Below are 22629 nucleotides of genomic sequence, written 5' to 3'. Positions count from 1 at the left end.
CAATTCATCCTTCGCCCCCTCACTCTTCCCTCCCCTCACACACCAACCCCACTTTTCTTTTCTTTCTCTCAGCTCGGCCATCCACCTGCCAATAAAATCATTCCACCACATAGTCATTCTCATCTACACCACTCATATGCACACATTTCATACATATTGGAAAATATAAAAAATAAAAATATCTTATCCTTATGACATCACTCATATGATTTTGAGAGTGACACAAACTATTATATACACGTCCTGAGCATTATATATGTGCTAAACAGAAAGATATATACCACAAAACAATGCAGTTTTATTGTATAATCGTGTTTAATGCAAAGATTCCTATATAATTTAATTCATCTAATCACTATTTTTACCACTAACTATTAGATATTTATCTAAATAATCCACTATTGCGCCAATGTATTTTAATATATATTTTGTCTTTCACCAACTAACTGTCAAAATCTATCACTATGAGAACAGAAATCCAGTCCACTAGCAATGAGATGCTAATGAGAAAGTCCCATCGCCATCTAGTGGCCAAATAATTTAATAAATCAACTCCTGGTCCTATCTTTTCTATGAATCCAGCGTAGGACTGGCAAAATACATTGCTTTCCTATGCTATGCCCCTTTTCAATATGGCCCCACCACTACTTCCTGTGATTACATCATCACGCACCCTCCCCTTCCCTAATCTGCTGAGAGTGTGCAGACCTGTAGCTGCTTAAACAAATCAAGTAAGGTTATATAACGCAGAGACAGGGAATGTCCTGTAGAGGCTCCCTATGCTACATGATTTCTGTCATTTGGTGAGTATTACAACGTTGTTTTCTGGTCTCCATTGTATCCTGCCTTTTTACTCCCCCTGCTGACTGAACATGTATTATGCTGTGCACAATGTACTGCAATGCTTTTAAAAGTCAGTGACCAGTTCCTTTTACTTATGCAGAGCAACACTGTGAAATGCTTGCAGCGCTGCCTGGATTTTGTCTTTGTTTAGAACTGGCCAAGTTTTTAGGATTTCTTATGTTGTTGTGTGTGTATGTATGTGTGTATATATATGTATATATTTTTTATACATTGCTAGATATCTGTGTTTTATATTATATCATTCATGTGGGCGCATGGCTAATTTTAGAATACTATCCACTATGTTCCTAGTTCTTTTTAATTGATGATGCATACATTATCATCAATGGAAACCCCCTTCCCCCCCCCCTTTTTTTTTTTTCCCCTTGGTCTGTATAGAATTTATTTTTTCCATATATATATCTATATATATTATATATTTATCATTCATCTAGAAGGTGCATAATAATAATGGTATTGTGCATTACGGCAAATGGAGCTTAGACTAAACCATCAAGTTTGCCCTTAGATATGAGACACAGTAGTGTGTTCTCTTTGATGTGTGTGTGCGTGCGCATAAATATGCGTTTGCATATGCACAGCATGGAATCAACTATTAGGGCATGGATAAATCTGCCAAATTAAATTCATGTTATGCTATTTATTCATTTATATATGTACTCTGACCGTTATTTTTATAATTTTTTATGAAATATGTATATGTATGTACATTGAGGAACTCTTTATGCTGTTCTAGGCACTGTATTGGCCTGAGGAAGCGGGCTCAGACCCGCGAAACGCGTTGCCTGTGCTCAAATAAAAATCTTTTGTAAGTTTACAGAGATTTCGTCATTGAGGTAAGATACCTCATTTTTCTTTTTCGTTTTTAAACTGGTTTTAAAAGCTTTTATTCAAATCAGGGCGCCTCTTTCCCTTATTGTGCTCTGAATGATGAGATTCAGAACATGTGCCATGCAGGGTACATGTGTCAGCTTTCCCAAATTCAAAGCGGATAATGAGATTGCTGCCATTGTCACACACCATGTTGCCAATCTCCAGCTGGTGCGGGGTCAGCCACTGATCCACCTGTTAAGAGCAGCCAGGAGAGCTGCTCCAGTGCAATGCTCCACTTTGAGGCAAGACATGTCTAAGATGTCGTGACACAGTCGTACCTGGCATGCAGCATAGGCCCTGGGGAGCTTGGGCTGTGTAGCTGGAGAGGAGATTGCAGAACCAGTAGAGTAGCACTACCACTTAGCCAAGGAGGATGATGACAGCGAAGAGGATGTAGCAGGAGGAGTAGGAGGAGAAGGAGAGGAGGTGGCAGCAGGTCTGCCTGCAAGCCGTTGAGGTGTCACAAGTTGGTCCTCTGCATAGCCACGTACTCCCTGCTTGCCATCTGTCACCAAGTTGACCCAATGGGCTATGTAAGTAATGTACCTGCCTTGACCGTGCTTGGCAGATCAAGCATCCGTGGCCAGATGGACCCTTGACCCAACGCTGTTGTGACAGAGATGACACCACTTGCCTCTCAACTTCACGGTACAGTTTGGGTATTGCCTTTTTAGAGAAATAATTGAGGCCTGACATCTTCCACTGCGGTGTCCCAATGGCCACAAATTTACGGAAGGCCTCAGAGTCCACCAGCTGGTATGGTAACAGCTGGTGAGCTAACAGTTCTGCCAAGCCAGCTGTCAGACACCAGGCAAGGGGTGACTGGCAGAAATTGGCTTCTTCCGCTCAAAGATTTCCCTCACAGACACCTGACTGCTGCTGTGGGCAGAGGAGCAGGAACCGCTCAAGGTGAGAGGCGGAGTGGAGGAGGGTTGCTGTGATTGTGAAGGTACAAGGGAGAAAGAGGCTGAAGATGATGCACCTGAAGGAGGAAGAGGAGAAGGAGGGTGGCTTTTCTTTTGTGTGCTGTTTTTCCTCTGGTGCTCTTCCCATTGCTGTTTGTGCCTTTTCTCCATGTGCCTTCGTAAGGCAGTTGTCCCTACGCAGCTGTTGGCCTTTCCACGGCTCAATTTTTGGAGGCAAGGAGAACAGATGGCATTTCTCTGATCTAAGGCAGACACACTATAAAATTTCCAAACCGCTAAGCCACCTGGGGTGATTGCACTATGGTGGCATCAGCAGCTGACATTGAAAGGCATGTTGGCTGGCTGTCCATAGGTGGTGATACATGGCACCGGACACTGCCACCAGATGTTTGACAGCGAGCTCCCCCTGCTTCTTTCAGGACCTAGTCTCCTCCTACTCCTCTCTGACTCCCCCCTCTGAACTGTCCCCTTGGTCAATTGTCTCTTAGGATCCTACCTGACATCCGTATCATCGTCATCATCATAATCATCCTGCCCAGCTTCGCTTGCCTCAGACACCTCATAAACTGCACCAACAGCAGGTACTTCATGATCCTCCTCCTCACACGTTACGTCCATAGTGTCGCCTAACTCAGACATAGGAGGTGGTGTAACTTGCTTAGCGCCTTCATCTTGTTGTAACAGTAGTGGCTGTGAATCCATTAATTCCCTACCAAATAACTCCTGCGAAGTGTCAAATGGAACGGATGTGGTGCTAGTAGTAGCGCTGGTGGCTGCCGAAGATGAGGTGTTGTGTTAAATAGTCAATCACATCCTGACAATCTTGGGAGTTGATGGGACGTGCCTTCTTCTGAGCACTATGCTTTGGTCCAGGGCCGCATGAAATCACATCAGCACGACCTCGACCAGACCTGCCAGGTGGCCTTCCTCTGGGTCTGCCTCTGCCTCTACCCGTTTTGTCCATATCAGGGGGTATGAAGTGAAAGGTATGCACTGACTTGACTAACACAATGTGCAGTCACACAAGTGCATTTAACAGGTATGCATGGAGTGGTATATCACACTGCGTGTGCTCACATAGTTAGGTGGGTGCATTGAATAACAGGTAGGTATATGTAGTGCTGCTGGAAATTACAAATGTGCAGCGGTCACACACACACACACACACACACACACACACACACACACACACACACGTACCGTGAACAGGTACAGTGACTGGCGGTATTAAATATCACACTGCGTGCGCTCATGTAGGTAGGTGGGTGCACTGAACAACAGGTAGTAGGTATATGCAGTGAAGGGTATTACAAATATGCACCTGTCTCACACACACACAGGTAGTCACTGAATGTGCTGGGCCTGGTAGTGGCACAGTAGGAATTACCACCAAGGGGCCAAAGGCCAGCTGCGACTGACTGACTGACAGGGCTGTATATAATGCAAGTGGGCCACACAAAAAATAGATCACAATAACAAGATTAGCTCTCAAAAGAGCTGTTGAGGGGGTGCTTTTTTAGCAATAAGAATCAGCAAGTAGCAAGCTAACAAGCCTACAAGAGCCTAACTAAGTTTTCCCTATGTGAGTCTGCAGCAGCTCTCCCTTCTCTAATTACTGCAGGCACACGAGTGAGTAAAATACCTGATGCTGCCTGCCTTTTATAAGGGGGGAGGGCCTCCAGGAGGCAGTGTAGCCTAATTGGCTACAATGTGCCTGTTGACTGATGTACAGGGTCAAAGTTGACCCTAATGATGTAGTATACGAGGCGGGTCGAACCGCAATAAAGTTTGCGTTCGTTTGTGAACACGAACCACCGAAGTTCACGCAAACTAGTTCGCGGTAGAACCGTTCGGGCCATCTCTTTTGTGGGTGCCCTGCCTTCTGTGACAATAGATGCTGCTGGGACATAAGAGGGAGGGGAGTGAGCTGGGTGGACTGCATCAGCAATGCCACCCAGAAATGTACATACAAATATCAAATATTAGTAAAAGCAGGAGGGCCAGCCCAAGATGGTGTGTGTCAGCCCTGCTGCTGTAGTCTTTGCTCCAGAAAGCGGTAGGAATATTGCTAGTTTGCACCATGAACTGGATGACATGAATGCCACCAATCAGTCTTACCAAGTGTAAACATTAGGCAAAGGCAAAAGTACCTATCAGTGTGGCGGTGCTGGGAGGTTTTATCTGAAGTTGACCAGCCTCCCAGAATCAGCAGAAATGTAAAGTGGATTATTAGATGGTAAAATGGAAAGCATGATATTGACATTGAATGCCATCCCTCTGCATTGTGATAACCAACAGAAAAATTAAGCAGATGGTGTGTTGGCAGTAGCCAAAAACTCAACACTTGGGCATTGTTGGTTCACAGAGGCATCTTGGTTGGCCATTTTTTGTAGCAACACCTATGTGATGCAATCAGTGGTGGTACAATGCTATGCAACACGCAAGTCAGGAATTTAGGAAGTTAACCCTTTGACCCGGAAAAGAATAAACACGATGTATTTACGCATTCATAAAAGTACTGGGAAAATCGCTATACAAAGCGTTTTGCAATTTCCCTATATGTGCCATTATAGGGAGATCGCCCCAAAAATGGTACAGGCAGCGCTTTGCTCAACGGATCGGAAATATATCAACTCAGATGTGAACTCTCTCATAGGGAATCATTACACAAGTGCTTTTAGGGTGATTTTGAAAATCAACAGCGCTTAAAAAACGCAAAAACACCCTTAGCGTGAACAAGTCCTGAAGGCTGAATTGGTCAAAGAGTTTTATATAGATAAGGTAAAAAGCAGATAAGGAGCCTGATACCAGAACCACCGGTAATATTGCTGTGCGCAAGCAGCACACGGCGTCATTACCTGTACTAACACCAGCAGAATACCACGCGTTGCGCAATTAGTATGATCCCCTGTCCATGGGTAACACAAGTGTAGCTATGTTAATGCATGCTAAGCAAGCAACAATGTGCTCGTATTAGCCAGGTACTGCAGGTCGCATTAATTGCCAATGTTCAGTGCTCTGCCGTTAGTACCGATAATATTGTGGTGGTCTGTCTGCACAAGGCAATATTACCAGCAGTTTGTGCATCAGGAACTCAAGAGCCAAAGATACAGATCTTTATCAAGGAGCACCCTTATTTGCTGTATAAGCCTACATTGTACAATTTGACCCTCTTATAAATGGTGACATCAGGGGATTTTAATTAGAGATCTAACAGATCATTTCTTTACTTTGTACAAATCATTGATGAAAATTGGAGAACATGCAGGTGATGTACAGAAAAGAGGGGTGTACATGTAAAGTGTCATTCGTTTCCTTCAGTATAAGCAGCCACAGACTGTTTATATCATTACTTTTCCATTAGTAATGATTCTAAAATGTAGAATATAATAACTTGTAGCAATTAGAGGGAAAAAAAGATGGTTTTCTTTTAAATCATATCTAAAACCTATAATTTTGTATGAGTCGCGGAGTTCTGGGATTAAAACTGTGAATACGACTGATATTATGGATCTATGATTAAAAAGCAGAAAGCAAAAAGCAATTTCTCTTAAGTGGGGCTGTTCTTTTCAGTGGGAATTATAGAGTATGGTCCTAGATGAAATCGTCAGCTACTATGCTATGCAATCTTGTCTCATTTCATGGGTAGTAGTGTCAAGATGAATTTTTTAATAACTTGGCTGACTGTATGGGGGTATTGCACTTGAACTGCGTGTCTGCATATTGCAGAATCATTTGAAATAGGTCATGATTTCTGATAAAATGCTAAAAACTCTAAGTGCACATTCAGAAAATGATTATATATGTGAAACCTGAATACCACTGTCATGTTGCCTCAAAGGAATATCATTGGAAATGCCACTTTGACTAAAATACATTTCCGCAAAGCATGTACAACCATATCTTTGCTCGCACAAATACTCCAGTGGCAAAGCTATTGTTACCGAAATATTGCAGCAACATGCAATTATTCTTTTAAGTTTCTTCACCAAAAGAAGAAAGAAAGAATTTGATGCCCACATATATCTTCTCATACAGGAACAAGCACACATACAGTCAGTCACAAACATACATATACCACATACACTAATACACACAAATACAGGCACGCAGCTAGCTCATTCTGGCGGTGAGGAGGTTGTCATTGCAGAGGTGGGATCTTTGCCAGCCAGGGGTGGACTGACCATTAGGGCAATCGGGCATGGACCAAGGGTCCGTGGTCAGGGGGGGGGCCCGCCGCCCGGCAGAGAACCCTGAGCAGGAGGGGAGACAGCCAGTGAAGGAGGGCGATGGGTATAGCAGCGGAGAAGGGGGGGAAGTTTCCCCCCCTTCCCTCACCTTAGGCCCCCCCTTCCTGGCTCTCCCCTGTAGAATCTGTAAAGTGTCGGACTCGCACAGCGAGCAGCGGCTGACAGCGGGCGGAGACTTACCGCTGTACAGCCACCTGAGTGTGCACACAGATCAGCGCTCCCTCCGGTAGAGATGGGAAGTTCGGATCTTTTCAATGATTCAGATGATTCGAATCGGATCATTGAAAAGATCCGGATCTTTGATCCGAATCATTTTACTAGGAAAGCATTCAGGGGTGAAATGACTAGCAGGACAGGACTTTCCCTGCGGTGGACAGAGAAGGGGAGGGGGTGGACACACAGAGAAGGGGAGATGGTGGACAGACGGGCAGGGAGTGGACAGAGAAGGGAGGAGGGATGAGCAGAGAGCAGAAATGTTTGTTTGCACACAACACCCACATGCTGCAATCATATGCTTTACATATATTTCACCTATATGTTCATCTGTATACTTTGAATGCAAACGTCGCACAGTGAAAGAAAGCATTCTCCAAAGTGAAGTGCAGCTGTTTAGAGCAGTGCAGGAGGATCATATTGCCCTGCAATCACAGTGCCTGCCTTTCTAGCCCAGCACGCTGTCTACAAAGTTACTGAGCTGTGCTTCTGAGCCAAAAGTTTCCCATGTGTTCACTGTGCACAACTACGGAACAGACAGCCTAAAATGAGCAGCACATTGCAGCCAGTACGTGTGCTCTACACATATCTGGCAGAGGCACCCATGTCCCCTCTCTCATCTACCTGTGGCTGTGCAAGGCTGGCTCCCCTCCAACTGCGCGATCCATCTCTGCTCTGCTTCCAGGTTCCCCCTGAGAGGGGTGGCGTCCCACTCCTGGCTCCGCCCCCTTTGTGATCCGAATCGATCATTTTGATGATTCAGATGAAATCGACTCACAAAAGAGATTCGGATCAAAGATCCGAATCGTTCATGATCCGGACAACACTACCCTCTGGTGGCTGTACAGCGGTAAGCCTCCGCCCGCTGTCAGCTGCTATGCACTGTGCGACACTTTACAGGTTCTGGAGGGGAGAGCCGGGAAGGGGGGCCCCAAGGTGAGGGAAGGGGGGGGGGGAACTTCCCCCCTTCTCCGCTGCTATGCAAATCGCCCTCCTTCGCTGGCTGTTAGTGTTGGGTGAACAGTGTTCGCCACTGTTCGGGTTCTGCAGAACATCACCCTGTTCGGGTGATGTTCGGGTTCGGCCGAACACCTTATGGTGTTCAGCCAAACTGTTCGGCCATATGGCCGAACTAAGAGCGCATGGCCGAACGTTAGGCTAGCGCTGTGATTGGCCGAACGGGTCACGTGTAGTGTTGGGCGAACATCTAGATGTTCGGGTTCGGGCCGAACATGGCCGCGATGTTCGGGTGTTCGAGCCGAACTCCGAACATAATGGAAGTCAATGAGGACCCGAACTTTCGTGCTTTGTAAAGCCTCCTTATATGCTACATACCCCAAATTTACAGGGTATATGCACCTTGGGAGTGGGTACAAGAGGAAAAAAAAATTAGCAAAAAGAGCTTATAGTTTTTGAGAAAATCGATTTTAAAGTTTCAAAGGGAAAACTGTCTTTTAAATGCGGGAAATGTCTGTTTTCTTTGCACAGGTAACATGCTTTTTGTCGGCATGCAGTCATAAATGTAATACATATAAGAGGTTCCAGGAAAAGGGACCGGTAACGCTAACCCAGCAGCAGCACACGTGATGGAACAGGAGGAGGGTGGCGCAGGAGGAGAAGGCCACGCTTTGAGACACAACAACCCAGGCCTTGCATGAGGACAACAAGCGTGCGGATAGCAATTTGCATTTTGTCGCCATGCAGTCATAAATGTAATACAGATAAGAGGTTCAATAAACAGGGACCGGAAACGCTAACCCATCACAGATGGTCATTGTTCATGTTACTTGGTTGGGGTCCGGGAGTGTTGCGTAGTCGTTTCCAATCCAGGATTGATTCATTTTAATTTGAGTCAGACGGTCTGCATTTTCTGTGGAGAGGCGGATACGCCGATCTGTGACAATGCCTCCAGCAGCACTGAAACAGCGTTCCGACATAACGCTGGCTGCCGGGCAAGCCAGCACCTCTATTGCGTACATTGCCAGTTTGTGCCAGGTGTCTAGCTTCGATACCCAATAGTTGAAGGGTGCAGATGGATTGTTCAACACAGCTATGCCATCTGACATGTAGTCCTTGACCATCTTCTCCAGGCGATCGGTGTTGGAGGTGGATCTGCACGCTTGCTGTTCTGTGTGCTGCTGCATGGGTGTCAGAAAATTTTCCCACTCCAAGGACACTGCCGATACCATTCCCTTTTGGGCACTAGCTGCGGCTTGTGTTGTTTGCTGCCCTCCTGGTCGTCCTGGGTTTGCGGAAGTCAGTCTGTCGGTGAACAACTGGCTAGAGGAGGGGGAGGATGTCAATCTCCTCTTTAAAGTCTCCACAAGGGCCTGCTGGTATTCTTCCATTTTGACCTGTCGGACTCTTTCTTCAAGCAGTTTTGGAACATTGTGTTTGTACCGTGGATCCAGAAGGGTATAAACCCAGTAATTGGTGTTGTCCAGAATGCGCACAATGCGTGGGTCGCGTTCAATGCAGTCCTAGGCCGAAGAGGTCATAGCCTAGGGTCACAAAAACCTGTTTATTTGGGCTATTTCAATGGTAGTGATGGTGACGTACATAAATATCAGCCATGGCCGTTAGCAACGTCTGAATTTCACGAAATGTCTCATGCAGGTAGAAGACATATTGTTAGACTTGGATTCCAAAGATGGGGTCCCTACATCTCTGCAAACCAGAGTTACAGGGGTCCAAAATTGGTAAAATCCCCCATAGACTTTCATTGCCTCCCTATTTCACTTTCCAAAATCTCACATCTTTTCAAAGGGCAATGGCTCAGCAGTACCAAATTTTCTAGCATTGTAGGGACCCTTAGGGGGATCATGACTGGTGAGTTTTGCCACTGCTGAGCCATTGCCCTTTGAAATGGTGTGAGATTTTGGAACGGTAAATAGTAGGCCCAATGAAAGCCTATGGGGGATTTTACCAATTTTGGACCCCTGTAACTCTGGTTTGCAGAGATGTAGGGACCCCATCTTTGGAATCCAAGTCCAAAATTGTGCAGAATCATCAACTCTCAGGAAGATAGTGTCATATTGCAACAGGATCTGGATAGGATGGCTATATGGGCACATACATGGCAGATGAAATTCAATGTTGACAAATGTAAAGTCATGCATTTTGGTCGTACCAATGGTCTAGCACCATACAAAATAAATGGGATACAGTTGGGAACATCAAACTTGGAGAAGGACTTAGGAGTACTCATCAACAACAAGTTAAATAATCGTACTCAATGCCAAGCCGCTGCAGCTAAAGCGAACAAAATTTTGGGATGCATTAAAAGGGAAATAAAAACTCGAGATGCTAGCATAATATTGCCCCTGTTTAACTCTCTAGTAAGGCCACATCTGGAATATGGAATTCAGTTCTGGGCACCACATTACAAAAAAGATATTGGAGTTTTAGAGCAGGTGCAGAGACGAGCTACAAAATTGATACGTGGGATGGAAGGTCTCACTTACCAAGAAAGGTTAGATAAACTGGGTTTATTTAGTCTAGAGAAAAGACGCCTTAGAGGAGATCTAATTAACATGTATAAATACATTAGAGGGCAATATAATAGCTTGGCGGATGAGCTTTTTGTCCCTAGGCCTTCTCAAAGGACTAGAGGACATGAGCTGCGCATGGAGGAAAAACGTTTTAGCCATTTATTTAGGAAAGGGTTCTTTACAGTAAGAGTGGTTAAGATGTGGAATGCATTGCCACAGGAAGTCGTTATGGCAAACTCTATACCTGCATTTAAAGGGGGCTTAGATGCTTTCCTTGCGTTGAAAGACATCCATGGCTACAATTACTAGGTTATGCCTAATGATGTTGATCCAGGGATTTTATCTGATTGCCATCTGGAGTCGGGAAGGAATTTTTCCCATTTGGGGCTAATTGGACCATGCCTGGTGGGGTTTTTTTCGCCTTCCTCTGGATCAACAGGGGTATGTGGGGGACGGGCTGGAGTTGTACTTTGTACTGGTTGAACTCGATGGACGTATGTCTTTTTTCAGCCAAAATAACTATGTAACTATGTAACAATATGTCTTCTACCTGCATGAGACATTTCGTGAAATTCAGACGTTGCTAACGGCCATAGCTGAGATTTATGTACGTCACCATCACTACCATTGAAATAGCCTAGGGTCACAAAAACCTGTTTATTTGGGCTATTTCAATGGTAGTGATGGTGACGTACATAAATCTCAGCTATGGCCGTTAGCAACGTCTGAATTTCACGAAATGTCTCATGCAGGTAGAAGACATATTGTTAGACTTGGATTCCAAAGATGGGGTCCCTACATCTCTGCAAACTAGAGTTACAGGGGTCCAAAATTGGTAAAATCCCCCATAGACTTTCATTGCCTCCCTATTTCACTTTCCAAAATCTCACATCTTTTCAAAGGGCAATGGCTCAGCAGTACCAAATTTTCTAGCATTGTAGGGACCCTTAGGGGGAACATGACTGGTGAGTTTCGGGCCCCTAGGCCAAAGAGGTCATAGCCTAGGGTCACAAAAACCTGTTTATTTGGGCTATGACCTCTTTGGCCTAGGGGCCCGAAACTCACCAGTCATGTTCCCCCTAAGGGTCCCTACAATGCTAGAAAATTTGGTACTGCTGAGCCATTGCCCTTTGAAAAGATGTGAGATTTTGGAAAGTGAAATAGGGAGGCAATGAAAGTCTATGGGGGATTTTACCAATTTTGGACCCCTGTAACTCTGGTTTGCAGAGATGTAGGGACCCCATCTTTGGAATCCAAGTCTAACAATATGTCTTCTACCTGCATGAGACATTTCGTGAAATTCAGACGTTGCTAACGGCCATGGCTGAGATTTATGTACGTCACCATCACTACCATTGAAATAGCCCAAATAAACAGGTTTTTGTGACCCTAGGCTATGACCTCTTCGGCCTAGGACTGCATTGAACGCGACCCAGGCATTGTGCGCATTCTGGACAACACCAATTACTGGGTTTATACCCTTCTGGATCCACGGTACAAACACAATGTTCCAAAACTGCTTGAAGAAAGAGTCCGACAGGTCAAAATGGAAGAATACCAGCAGGCCCTTGTGGAGACTTTAGAGAGGAGATTGACATCCTCCCCCTCTTCTAGCCAGCTGTACACCGACAGACTGACTTCCGCAAACCCAGGACGACCAGGAGGGCAGCAAACAACACAAGCCGCAGCTAGTGCCCAAAAGGGAATGGTATCGGCAGTGTCCTTGGAGTGGGAAAATTTTCTGACACCCATGCAGCAGCACACAGAACAGCAAGCGTGCAGATCCACCTCCAACACCGATCGCCTGGAGAAGATGGTCAAGGACTACATGTCAGATGGCATAGCTGTGTTGAACAATCCATCTGCACCCTTCAACTATTGGGTATCGAAGCTAGACACCTGGCACAAACTAGCAATGTACGCAATAGAGGTGCTGGCTTGCCCGGCAGCCAGCGTTATGTCGGAACGCTGTTTTAGTGCTGCCGGAGGCATCGTCACAGATCGGCGTATCCGCCTCTCCACAGAAAATGCAGACTGTCTGACTCAAATTAAAATGAATCAATCCTGGATTGGAAACGACTACGCAACACTCCCGGACCCCAACCAAGTAACATGAACAATGAACATCTGTGATGGGTTAGCGTTTCCGGTCCCTGTTTATTGAACCTCTCATCTGTATTAAATTTATGACTGCATGGCGACAAAACGCAAATTGCTATCCGCACGCTTCTTGTCCTCATGCAAGGCCTGGGTTGTTGTGTCTCAAAGCATGGCCTTCTCCTCCTGCGCCACCCTCCTCCTGTTCCATCACGTGTGCTGCTGCTGGGTTAGCGTTACCGGTCCCTTTTCCTGGAACCTCTTATATGTATTACATTTATGACTGCATGCCGACAAAAAGCATGTTACCTGTGCAAAGAAAACAGACATTTCCCGCATTTTAAAGACAGTTTTCCCTTTGAAACTTTAAAGAAAACCTGAACTGAAAATTAAAAGTCAAAATAAGCATACACAAGTCATACTTACCTTCCATGTAGTCTACTCCTCAGTGTCTTTCTCCTCTCCTGCGTCCTGTTTTTTCCCTGTGATCAAGGGAATTTTCCGTCCTCCATTTTGAAAATGGCCATTACTCATAACAGCTTTCTGGTCAGCACACAGTTAAACTGTAACATCGCCCACTTGAGCCATAGGGAAACATGGACATTACCTGGTACATCAGTTTTCCTCTCAGCTATAACTGACAGCAACTGATATTTTACTGACAGCAACTGATATATTTCAGATCTGACAAATATTGTCAGAACTGGAAGGGATTATTGTCAGAAGAAAATGGTGAGCTTCTGAGAGGAACTGATGGCAAGGTAACTATGCAATGTTCATTTGAAGTTACCTCATGTGTTTATTTTAAATATTTTTACTCAGTACAGGTTCTCTTTAAAATCGATTTTCTCAAAAACTATAAGCTCTTTTTGCTAAAAATTTTTTCCTCTTGTACCCACTCCCAAGGTGCACATACCCTGTAAATTTGGGGTATGTAGCATGTAAGGAGGCTTTACAAAGCACAAAAGTTCGGGTCCCCATTGACTTCCATTATGTTCGGAGTTCGGCTCGAACACCCGAACATCGCAGCCATGTTCGGCCTGTTCGGCCCGAACCCGAACATCTAGGTGTTCGCCCAACACTACTGGCTGTCTCCCCTCCTGAAGACACCTACAAGCCTGGCTGCATATACTGGGGGCACTTATAGACCTAGCTACATATACTGAGGGCACCTATAGACCTGGCTATACTGGGGAGACCTATACACCTGGCTGCATATACTGGGGAGACCTATACACCTGGCTGGATATACTGGGGAGACCTATACACCTGGCTGGATATACTGGGGGAACTTATACACCTGACTACATATACTGAGGGCACTTATAGACCTAGCTACATATACTGGGGGCACCTATAGACCTAGCTATACTGGGGACACCTATACACCTGGCTGCATATACTGGGGAGACCTATACACCTGGCTGCATATACTGGGGGCACCTATAGACTTGGCTATACTGGGGACACCTATACACCTGGCGGCACATACTGGGGAGACCTATACACCTGACTGGATATACTGGGGGCACTTATACATCTGACTACATATACTGGGAGCACTTATAGACCTAGCTACATATACTGGGGGCACCTATACACCTGGCTGTATATACTGGGAACACCTATATACTGGGGACACCTATAGACCTGGCTATACTGGGGACACCTAAAAACCTGGCTATCTATACAGGAGACACCTATAGACCTGGCTATCTGTACTGGGGACACCTATAGACCTGGCTATCTGTACTGGGAACACCTATAGACCTGGCTACCTATTCTGGAGACACCTGTAGACCTGGCTACCTATACTGTGGACACCTATAGACCTGGCTATCTTAACTGGGGACATCTATAAACCTGGCTATCTTAAATGGGGACATCCATAGACCTGGTTATCTATTCTGGGGACACCTGTAGACTAGGCTACTTATACTGGGGACACCTATAGAAATGGATACCTGCACTGGGAAAACCTATAGACCTGGTTACTTCCACTGGGGATACCTTTTGACCTGGTTACCTATACTGGGGGCACCTATTTTGGGGGAACTGCTGCCAGATTAACTATTTTTGGGGAACTGCTGCTGCCAGATTAATTATTTTGAGAAACAGCTGGCAGATCATGTGTATTTTTGGGGAACCGCTGCCAGATTGTGTATAATGGGGGAACTGCTGCTTCCAGATTCTGTGTATTTTGGGGGAACCACTGCTGCTACATGTATTTTTGGTGATCCGCTGCCAGATTACGCATATTTTGGGGAGCCGCTGCCAAATTGTGTATTTGGGGGAACCGCTGCTGCCAGATAACGTCTATTTTGGGGGAACGACTGCCATATGATCTGTATTTTGGAGGAACCTCTTCCAAATTGCATGGATTTTTGGTGAAATGCTGTCAGATTACATGCATTTTGGGGGGGGGGGGGGGGGGGGGAAACTATGGCAGAGTTCAAACTTCCTCCCCATACCTTTTACACCACTGTTAAGGTCATGTATATTTTGCCCCACCCATGACCACGCCCACATTCTGTTGTGTGACCACACCCATTTTTGGCGCAGGGGTTTTATCAGTATAAAATATCACAATATAACATATTTACTGTTGTCACTCAGTACATTATTATATCTTAGACTAAAAATATAACGTGAAAGGTGGGAAACACTGGTATGGGGGCCCCATAATCTCCTATTGCCCAGGGGCCCCATAAGTTGTCAGTCCGCCCCTTGTTGCCAGCTGGCCTTTTCTACACATTTCGGTTATACTGATTCACATTAACATTGGGATAAATAAAGACAAGTTTGACTGGCAGAATTACTATGTGAATGTGATGCATATTCTAATGCAGGTAAATTGAATGAAGTTATCTTTATACTATGCTACAAGTAATGTGTATTGTGGCGCTAATCCTGAAATGGTACTTCCAGGCTGAGTCCCAAGGTCTTTTTCCCAACTGTATACACGGTGAATAGTTGTATTTAAAACTTGTTTTGAGAGACAGAACTGACAGCAGCTATTCTGTAAAAACTGAGGAATAGTGCTTATGTATATTGTTTCTCTCAAATTGAGATTTGAAAAATCCCTGCAGTCATTAGAAAGGGCCAGGGACATCTGCGTTCCAGACGGCCATTTATGACGTAGCAATGGGGGGAAGTGCAGCTCCAGTGCGTCTCAGGCGCCTACGGAGTACGAATGAGAACCAGCCCAGAGTATAAGAGACGTCGGCGCCCTAGTGACGTTAGCCCCTGATGAGTCCATTGGACGAAACGCGTAGGGCGTGACCAGGAGCGCTGACGTCACTGGGCCTTAGGAGAGAGACGGATGGTGAGGGATTAGGCTGCCACAAGGAGCGGAATTATTGGGACGCTGGTGCCGCGAGTGGAGTAGACAGACTGGAGGGCTGTGAAGCCCGAGATGCCTGATAATCCCTTGCATACGTGAGTGCGCTGATACTGCGCAGGCCTTGACCTTTTAACAAACTGTTTTACGCTATGTATGGTTTTATTTCATTTTTTACATGTGGAACCAAGTATTAAATGTGGATCTTTTAACTGTGAACCAGAGCCGTGTGGAAATTGTCATTGGAGTTGGCCACTCTAAGGCTAAATGCGAGACCCACCTGGAAAGTGAGGTGGTGTCCATCTGGTGAGCTGCTAGTGTGAAGGGGTATAGAGACCACGAGTGGAGCACCTTTGAGCACGCATGCACGTTTGGGGGCTTGTTATTTGTGACCTGTGATTACAGTAATGCACTATGTGCGGCTATATGTTTCTGTTTAACTTTCAGATAGGAAGAGGAGCGCTGTCACACTAAAATTGATTGTCACCAAGGACTTGTGATAGCGAACACTCGCTGAAAACATTCAGTATACTGTGTATAATCTATGTATTTGGACATTTGGTGTTATTGAATTGTAGCTGTTCTTGGCAGGCGCAGTTTGTGTTTATTTCAGTTATGTATATTGTTTGTTAAGTCCTAGATTTGTTTTCTTTGTTGGACATGGTGTTCTGATCTTCTGACTTTTCCATGACCCCTGCATCACACATGTGAATCATACAAAGAAAGTAAATACACAAAAAAGTAAACTTAAACTAGATTAATTAAATAAACTTATGTCATCCGGTTCAAAGCGCTTTGCTGTCACTTTCACATTATCAGACTCATATGCGCACCCAAGTTAGTATGTGTGTGCCGATAAAAAGCTTTATACAAGCACTTCTTTAAGCACTTCATACATGGCAATATTTGCTAGGGCTCAAAGAGTTAAAAGTAACGAATATCACTATGACTGAATTTGCATGTTTTAAAATGTTGCATGTGCTAGTCTGTGGCCCACGACCTATGGGTGAGATCCATGCCAGCAACATCTGTCACATAAGTTTGCAAACTGTGAAAAGGGTCTGATTCATAAATTGAGAGTCAGAAACCTACATTCCCAAACTATAGTATTCACATGTACTCAATGCAGGTCTTGACATAAAGCATGGCTTGTTTTGACGTAAAGCATGCCTTTATTAAAATTGAAGGTTTAGACTGTCATAATCGCCATCAAAAAGTTAGGAAATAGAGAGTTTATGCTTTTAAGTGTATGTCTCCTTTAAAGTGAATGGGAACCGCATTTTAAAAAAAAGGAGACAGATACCCAAGTAGAGGGAAGGCTCTGGGTCCTATAGAGCCTTCCTGCACCTTTCCTGGTCCCCTCGTTCCAGTGCTGGCTCACCCGGTAGCAGTATTTGACTAAATTAGTCAAATACTGCTTTACCTGGCTGAAGGAGGCTTCAGAAGTCTTCAGGGAGCCTGAGTGCTCCTGAAGAAGGGTGGCCCTGTGCTGCGCCTGCGCAAGCACTCTCACGCCTGTGCAGTATGGAGCCGCACGTCTTCAGGAGAACATGGCTCCCGAAGACTTCCAAATACCCTTTCGGTGGGACATTGAAACGGAGGAGAGCCAGAACAGGATAGAGAGCACCGAGAGAGGAGACGGAAGGCTCTATACAACCCAGAGCCTTCCCTCTCCTTAGGTAAGCATTTGCTTCATTTTTTTTTAAATGCGGGTTCCCATTCACTTTAAAACAAACATTGATAATAATTAGGCCCGCATTTACATCACAGGAGCCTATAGGCACAGCTGTCCTGGCATCCCAGACTTCACCCTCCATGAAACTACTAACACCCGCCGAACTGCACCACGTGAGTGCTGGCTGCCCCAGCTGTCACTTCTCCTTTACTTCCCTTGCCTGCCATGGCCAGAGCTACCATCAATATTAAGTAACTAGAGTTGCCCTTAAGTATTGGAAAGCTAGAGGTGCCCCTGACTGAAGGGAGATCTAGTCAGTGGAATGCAGAGACCTTGGTGAGTAACCTCTCATTTACATTTCGCTCGAGACACTGCCTAGGGAAGGAGGGAGCACCCTTTCAATCATCAGGTGCCTGTAGGCATGTACCTACAGTGCCTTATGGTAAGTCCAGCCCTGATAATTAGTTATTGTTAATACAAATAAAAATGCAATTAATTTTTATTATAAAAACTTCTCTTTTCATAGTTCTTAAAATGTCAGTCAGGAATTGTCTGGTCTTGTAAGCTTAAAATCTCTGTTATTTGAGGTCATTACAACCACTTTACAGGGATATGAAGCTCTTCCTATTTTCTCATTTTAGGTTTCATAGAAACTCTTCAAGAAAAAACTATGAGAAGCCTTATATCAATTAATTCTATTTTTATTTGTGCTTCATTGTGAAATGAGGACTTTTAGGGTTATGTGCATATTATAGACACAGACACAATCATAGGGAATTAGATTTTCCTTCCCTCTATTGAGACAGATACTGCTGCAGACAGACATGACAGAATTATCAGACCCCAAGACCAGGAGGCACAATGGCTTAATGTGGATAGTGCTCTTGCTTTGTATCGCTCGTTCCTTTGCTCAAATGCCAGGGTGGGCACCATCTGCATTAAATTTCTATGTTCTCCCATGTTTGTGTAGCTTTCCTCTGGGAATTTGCGTTTCCCCACACATACAAAAAACATACAGATTAGTATTAGTAATTGGCTTACCCCCCTCAATTTAGCCCTAGACTATATTGCTCATATGACTATAGCAGGGATTCGTTTTTAAGTTCCTCTAATGGACAGTGGAAGACAAGACTAGACAAGACTGTAAAAGTGCTGCAGAAGATTTAAGGGCCATATAAATAAAAAAAATAACATATGTAAAACTAACTTAGAAGAGTATAATACAGGCTATTACCAGCAAGTGGCACAATAATCACAATCACTTAAAGTAAGTGTACCTGAAATGAATGGAAGGAAAACATTTTTTATTCGCATAGGGCTTCCTCCAGCCCCATGTAGTCCGTTAGCTCCCTTGCCATCCTCCTGTGACAGTCCTGTAAAGGCTGCGACTTGGCTAAATCGTGGGCTACTGCAAATGCATGGTCCCAGCTGTGAGCACACCCCTCCCCAGTACCACGTACCCATGAATGGGAGCATTCTTTGCTTACAAAGTTCTTTAACCACCTAACAACCGCGTCATGTCAATAGGCGGGAACGCGGTGGCTCCCCCAGCACTGTAGAATTCCAATTGGCGTTAAGTACTGTGGGCGTGGTTGGCAGGGGATGGCGCGCACTGATGTGCGCGCATCCCTGCTTGAATGACGGAGCTCCCCTCCGTCATCAGTCTCCCAGCGGTGATCACCGTCTGCTTACATTGTTTTTATTGTACAGTACTGCGATCTACGACAGCAATGTATTGGGGACAGCCGTGTCACGTGACTGTTCCCTGGGCAGGCACAAGAGTGATCGTCTCGCATAGGCTGATACCTATCACAGCCGATCGCTGTCATTGGCTGGCAGGGGGAGGAAGGGACGGTGTAAAATAAAAATAAAAAGTACATAAATTTATTTAAAAAAAAAACAAAAACACCAATAAAACAAATAAACACAGCAGCAGTGATCAGAGCCCACCAACAGAAAGCCCTGTTGGTGGGCAGAAAGGGGGGGGGGATCGCTTGTGTGCTGAGCTGTATGGCCCTGCAGCCAGCCCTTAAAGCTCCAGTGGCCTGAATTATAAGCGATAAAAGCTGCCGACCCGGCCAGTGGTTAGTGGGCTCTGTGCATGTGCTGCACCTATTCAAAATGCTCCTGGCTACGGGAGCACGGCAACTGCTATAGAGGGGACACCGAGACACTGCCTGAGAGCGGAGCTGCAGTGAGGGACACATAGGCTTCCAGAGGATGGAGGAAGCCCTAGGTAAGTAAATCTGATTTTTTTTAAATGCCAGAGGTATCCCTCAAGAAGACCAACTGCACCTTGCAGAATGCTTTTGGACACTCAAGCGCAATGGAGAAGGCAAGCATCCCGTAACAGCGCAGTGGCCCATAACCTAGCTGGATCATGGGTTTCACAGCAGGAGCAGATTTACTATAGGGTACTGGAGGAAGCTCCAGGTAAGTACGGTACATTTACTCCAGTTCATCTCAGGTTTACTTTAACATGCCAGAACCTTTATTAAACATCTTAACCAACATTCAACATCAACCCAATACACACACAACCTCCATCACAGAAATGGCAAAACAGCAACCTGCAGCTGCTCACTTCATTGTTTGGGTAATGCAATGTTGATTCAACCTACACTTCCTTCAGAACTAATGTGCTTTGTTTTTCTAATTTGATCAGTTTTTTTTTTTGTTCAAAGTTTTATTTTGTCATAAATGCTGTTGAAATTTTTGACTGTTGGCAAAGTATTTATGAAAAATAATGGTGTTATAAAATGTGTCTGGATAGTAATTATTCTCCTGGGACCAGTGCCATGATTCAGATGCACAAACATCCATTCTGCTAGATGATGACAGATGATAGCTGGGAAGGCAGAAAATGCATAACAAAACTCACACATTAATAGGTATGGAACAGAAAAGCTATATTTATTTGTTAAAACGTTCTGTTCTGTTTTTTTTTATTTGTTTTTTTTTTATCTTGTTATTATGCTGTTCATTTAGTTTATGCGTATTGTTTAGAGGAAAGTCCTCAAACAATGCAGAGAACAAAGGAATGCCTGGGAACAAAAAGACCATATAAACTTATTCAAGTACAAAGTGGAATATACTTTTTTTTAGCTTCAGATTTATTTGTAAACCTAAATCTATGTCTTTAATTAATTATTTTTTATTTATCTTATTTGATGACTTGTAACTAAAAATGAGCTAAAAGTGTACCAGAGATGGCACACTAGCTCATATTTATACTTACCTGGGGCTTCCTCTAGCTCCATGAGCATCGTGACTTCCCTCATCGTCCTTTTCAGCCCCTCCGATCTGGCGCTACGTCTCCCGGTAATCTGGGTAGTCGCCACCAGTCATCCGTTTCTGCGCATGCTTGGCTGGACCTCACGCACACCCCCACCACTCTCCCGTCCCCTGGAGCATTCTGCGCCTGCACAGTACTACTGCAAATGCACATGGAGAAAAAACAAAGATGTGTGCAGTACTACTACACAGGCGCAGAATGCTCCGGGATACGGGAGCGCGACTAGGAGTGCAAGCGCGGCTGAGCCACGCATGTGCAGATGGGGGCAACTGCCCGATTTCACGGGAGTCATAGCGCATAACGGAGGGGCCAAGGAGGAAGGCGATGGAGGCCACGATACTCATGGGGCTGGTGGAGGCCCCTGGTAAGTATATATAAGTGCTAGTGTGCCGTCTCAGGTTTAATTTAGAGGACAACTGTAATAAGAGAGGCATAGAAAAGACTGCCACTTTTATTTCCTTTTAAACAATACCAGTTGCCTGGCTATCCTGCAGGCGTACGTTAAAAAGGGGCGCTGGGAAAAAAGGGCGCTGGGTTTTAAACGATAAACATGAATAACGTTTAAAAATATAATGTACTATATTTCGTTTAAAAATAATGTTTTATAAAGTTATAAATCATTAAATAATGTGCATGAAATTGGCAATTGTGAAAACGTTAATCTTGCGTTTAAAAAGTGAAACGTATAATTACGTTTAAAATAAAATAGTAAGTAACCCTCCCTGTACCTACCCCTAACCCCTAGACCCCCGTGTTGGTGCCTAAACCTAAGACCCCCCTGGTGGTGCCTAAACCTAAGACTCCCCTGTTGGTGCCTAAACCTAAGACCCCCCTGTTGATGCCTAAACCTAAGACCCCCCTGGTGGTGCCTAAACCTAAGACCCCCCTGTTGGTGCCTAAACCTAAGACCCCCCTGGTGGTGCCTAAACCTAAGACCCCCCTGTGATAAGCATTAATAACGTGTGAAAAAAATATTGTGCTGTTTTTCGTTTAAAAATAATGTTTTAAAAAAGATTGTACTGTTTTTCGTTTGTTTAAAAAATTATAAATCATAAAATAATGTGTAATCATGAGAAGCAGTTATAAAACAGTAAAAGTCTCCGGGCGCCGCTTATAAAACGTTATTTTTCTCCGGCGCCCTTTTTTCCTGTCGGGCGCCCATTAAACGATATTTATTATGGGAGTGAATGGCGGCGCCCGATTTGTCCACTTGCCTCAGGCGCCCGAATTTACTGTTACCATCCTGCAGACCCTCTCCCTCTAATATTTTTAGCCATAGACCCCAAACAAGCATGCAGCATATCTGATGCTTCTGACATTACTGTCAGATCTGGCAAGATTATCTGCATGCTTGTTTCTGGTGTAATTCAGACACTACTGCAGTCAAATAGACCAGTAGGGCTGCCAGTTGCTTTGTGAAGAAGCAAAATTATAATATATACAAACACACATAAACACACATAAACACACCTACAGGTCGGTCTGTCCGTCCATCTCTCTCTCTCAGAGATGGCTCGAACCTTCAGATTTTGGGTTCGCGGACCTAGGACGCGAACTTCCGCAAAAGTCTGCGAACTGGTGAACTCGGCAAACCACAATAGACTT

The 22629-nt window shown here is 44.7% G+C and overlaps 1 protein-coding gene across 3 annotated transcripts in view; it reads left to right on the top strand.

The window, feature by feature from the left end:
* The first annotated feature begins 708 nt into the window (after window positions 1-708).
* LOC137504114 (proton-coupled folate transporter-like) overlaps window positions 709-22629 on the top strand; it is a 371775-nt gene continuing 349854 nt past the window's right edge. For 2 of the 3 annotated variants that reach the window (XM_068232124.1, XM_068232123.1), the window contains exons 1-2: window positions 709-803; window positions 1601-1700. The gene's annotated coding sequence lies outside the window, so the exon portion shown is untranslated. The remainder of the gene's footprint in view (window positions 804-1600; window positions 1701-22629) is intronic. The other variant, XM_068232126.1, reaches the window with a different exon arrangement.

This window comes from Hyperolius riggenbachi, chromosome 4 (assembly GCF_040937935.1).
Source record: "Hyperolius riggenbachi isolate aHypRig1 chromosome 4, aHypRig1.pri, whole genome shotgun sequence".
NCBI lineage: Eukaryota > Metazoa > Chordata > Amphibia > Anura > Hyperoliidae > Hyperolius > Hyperolius riggenbachi.
This window is presented reverse-complemented; position numbering and strand designations above follow the sequence as displayed.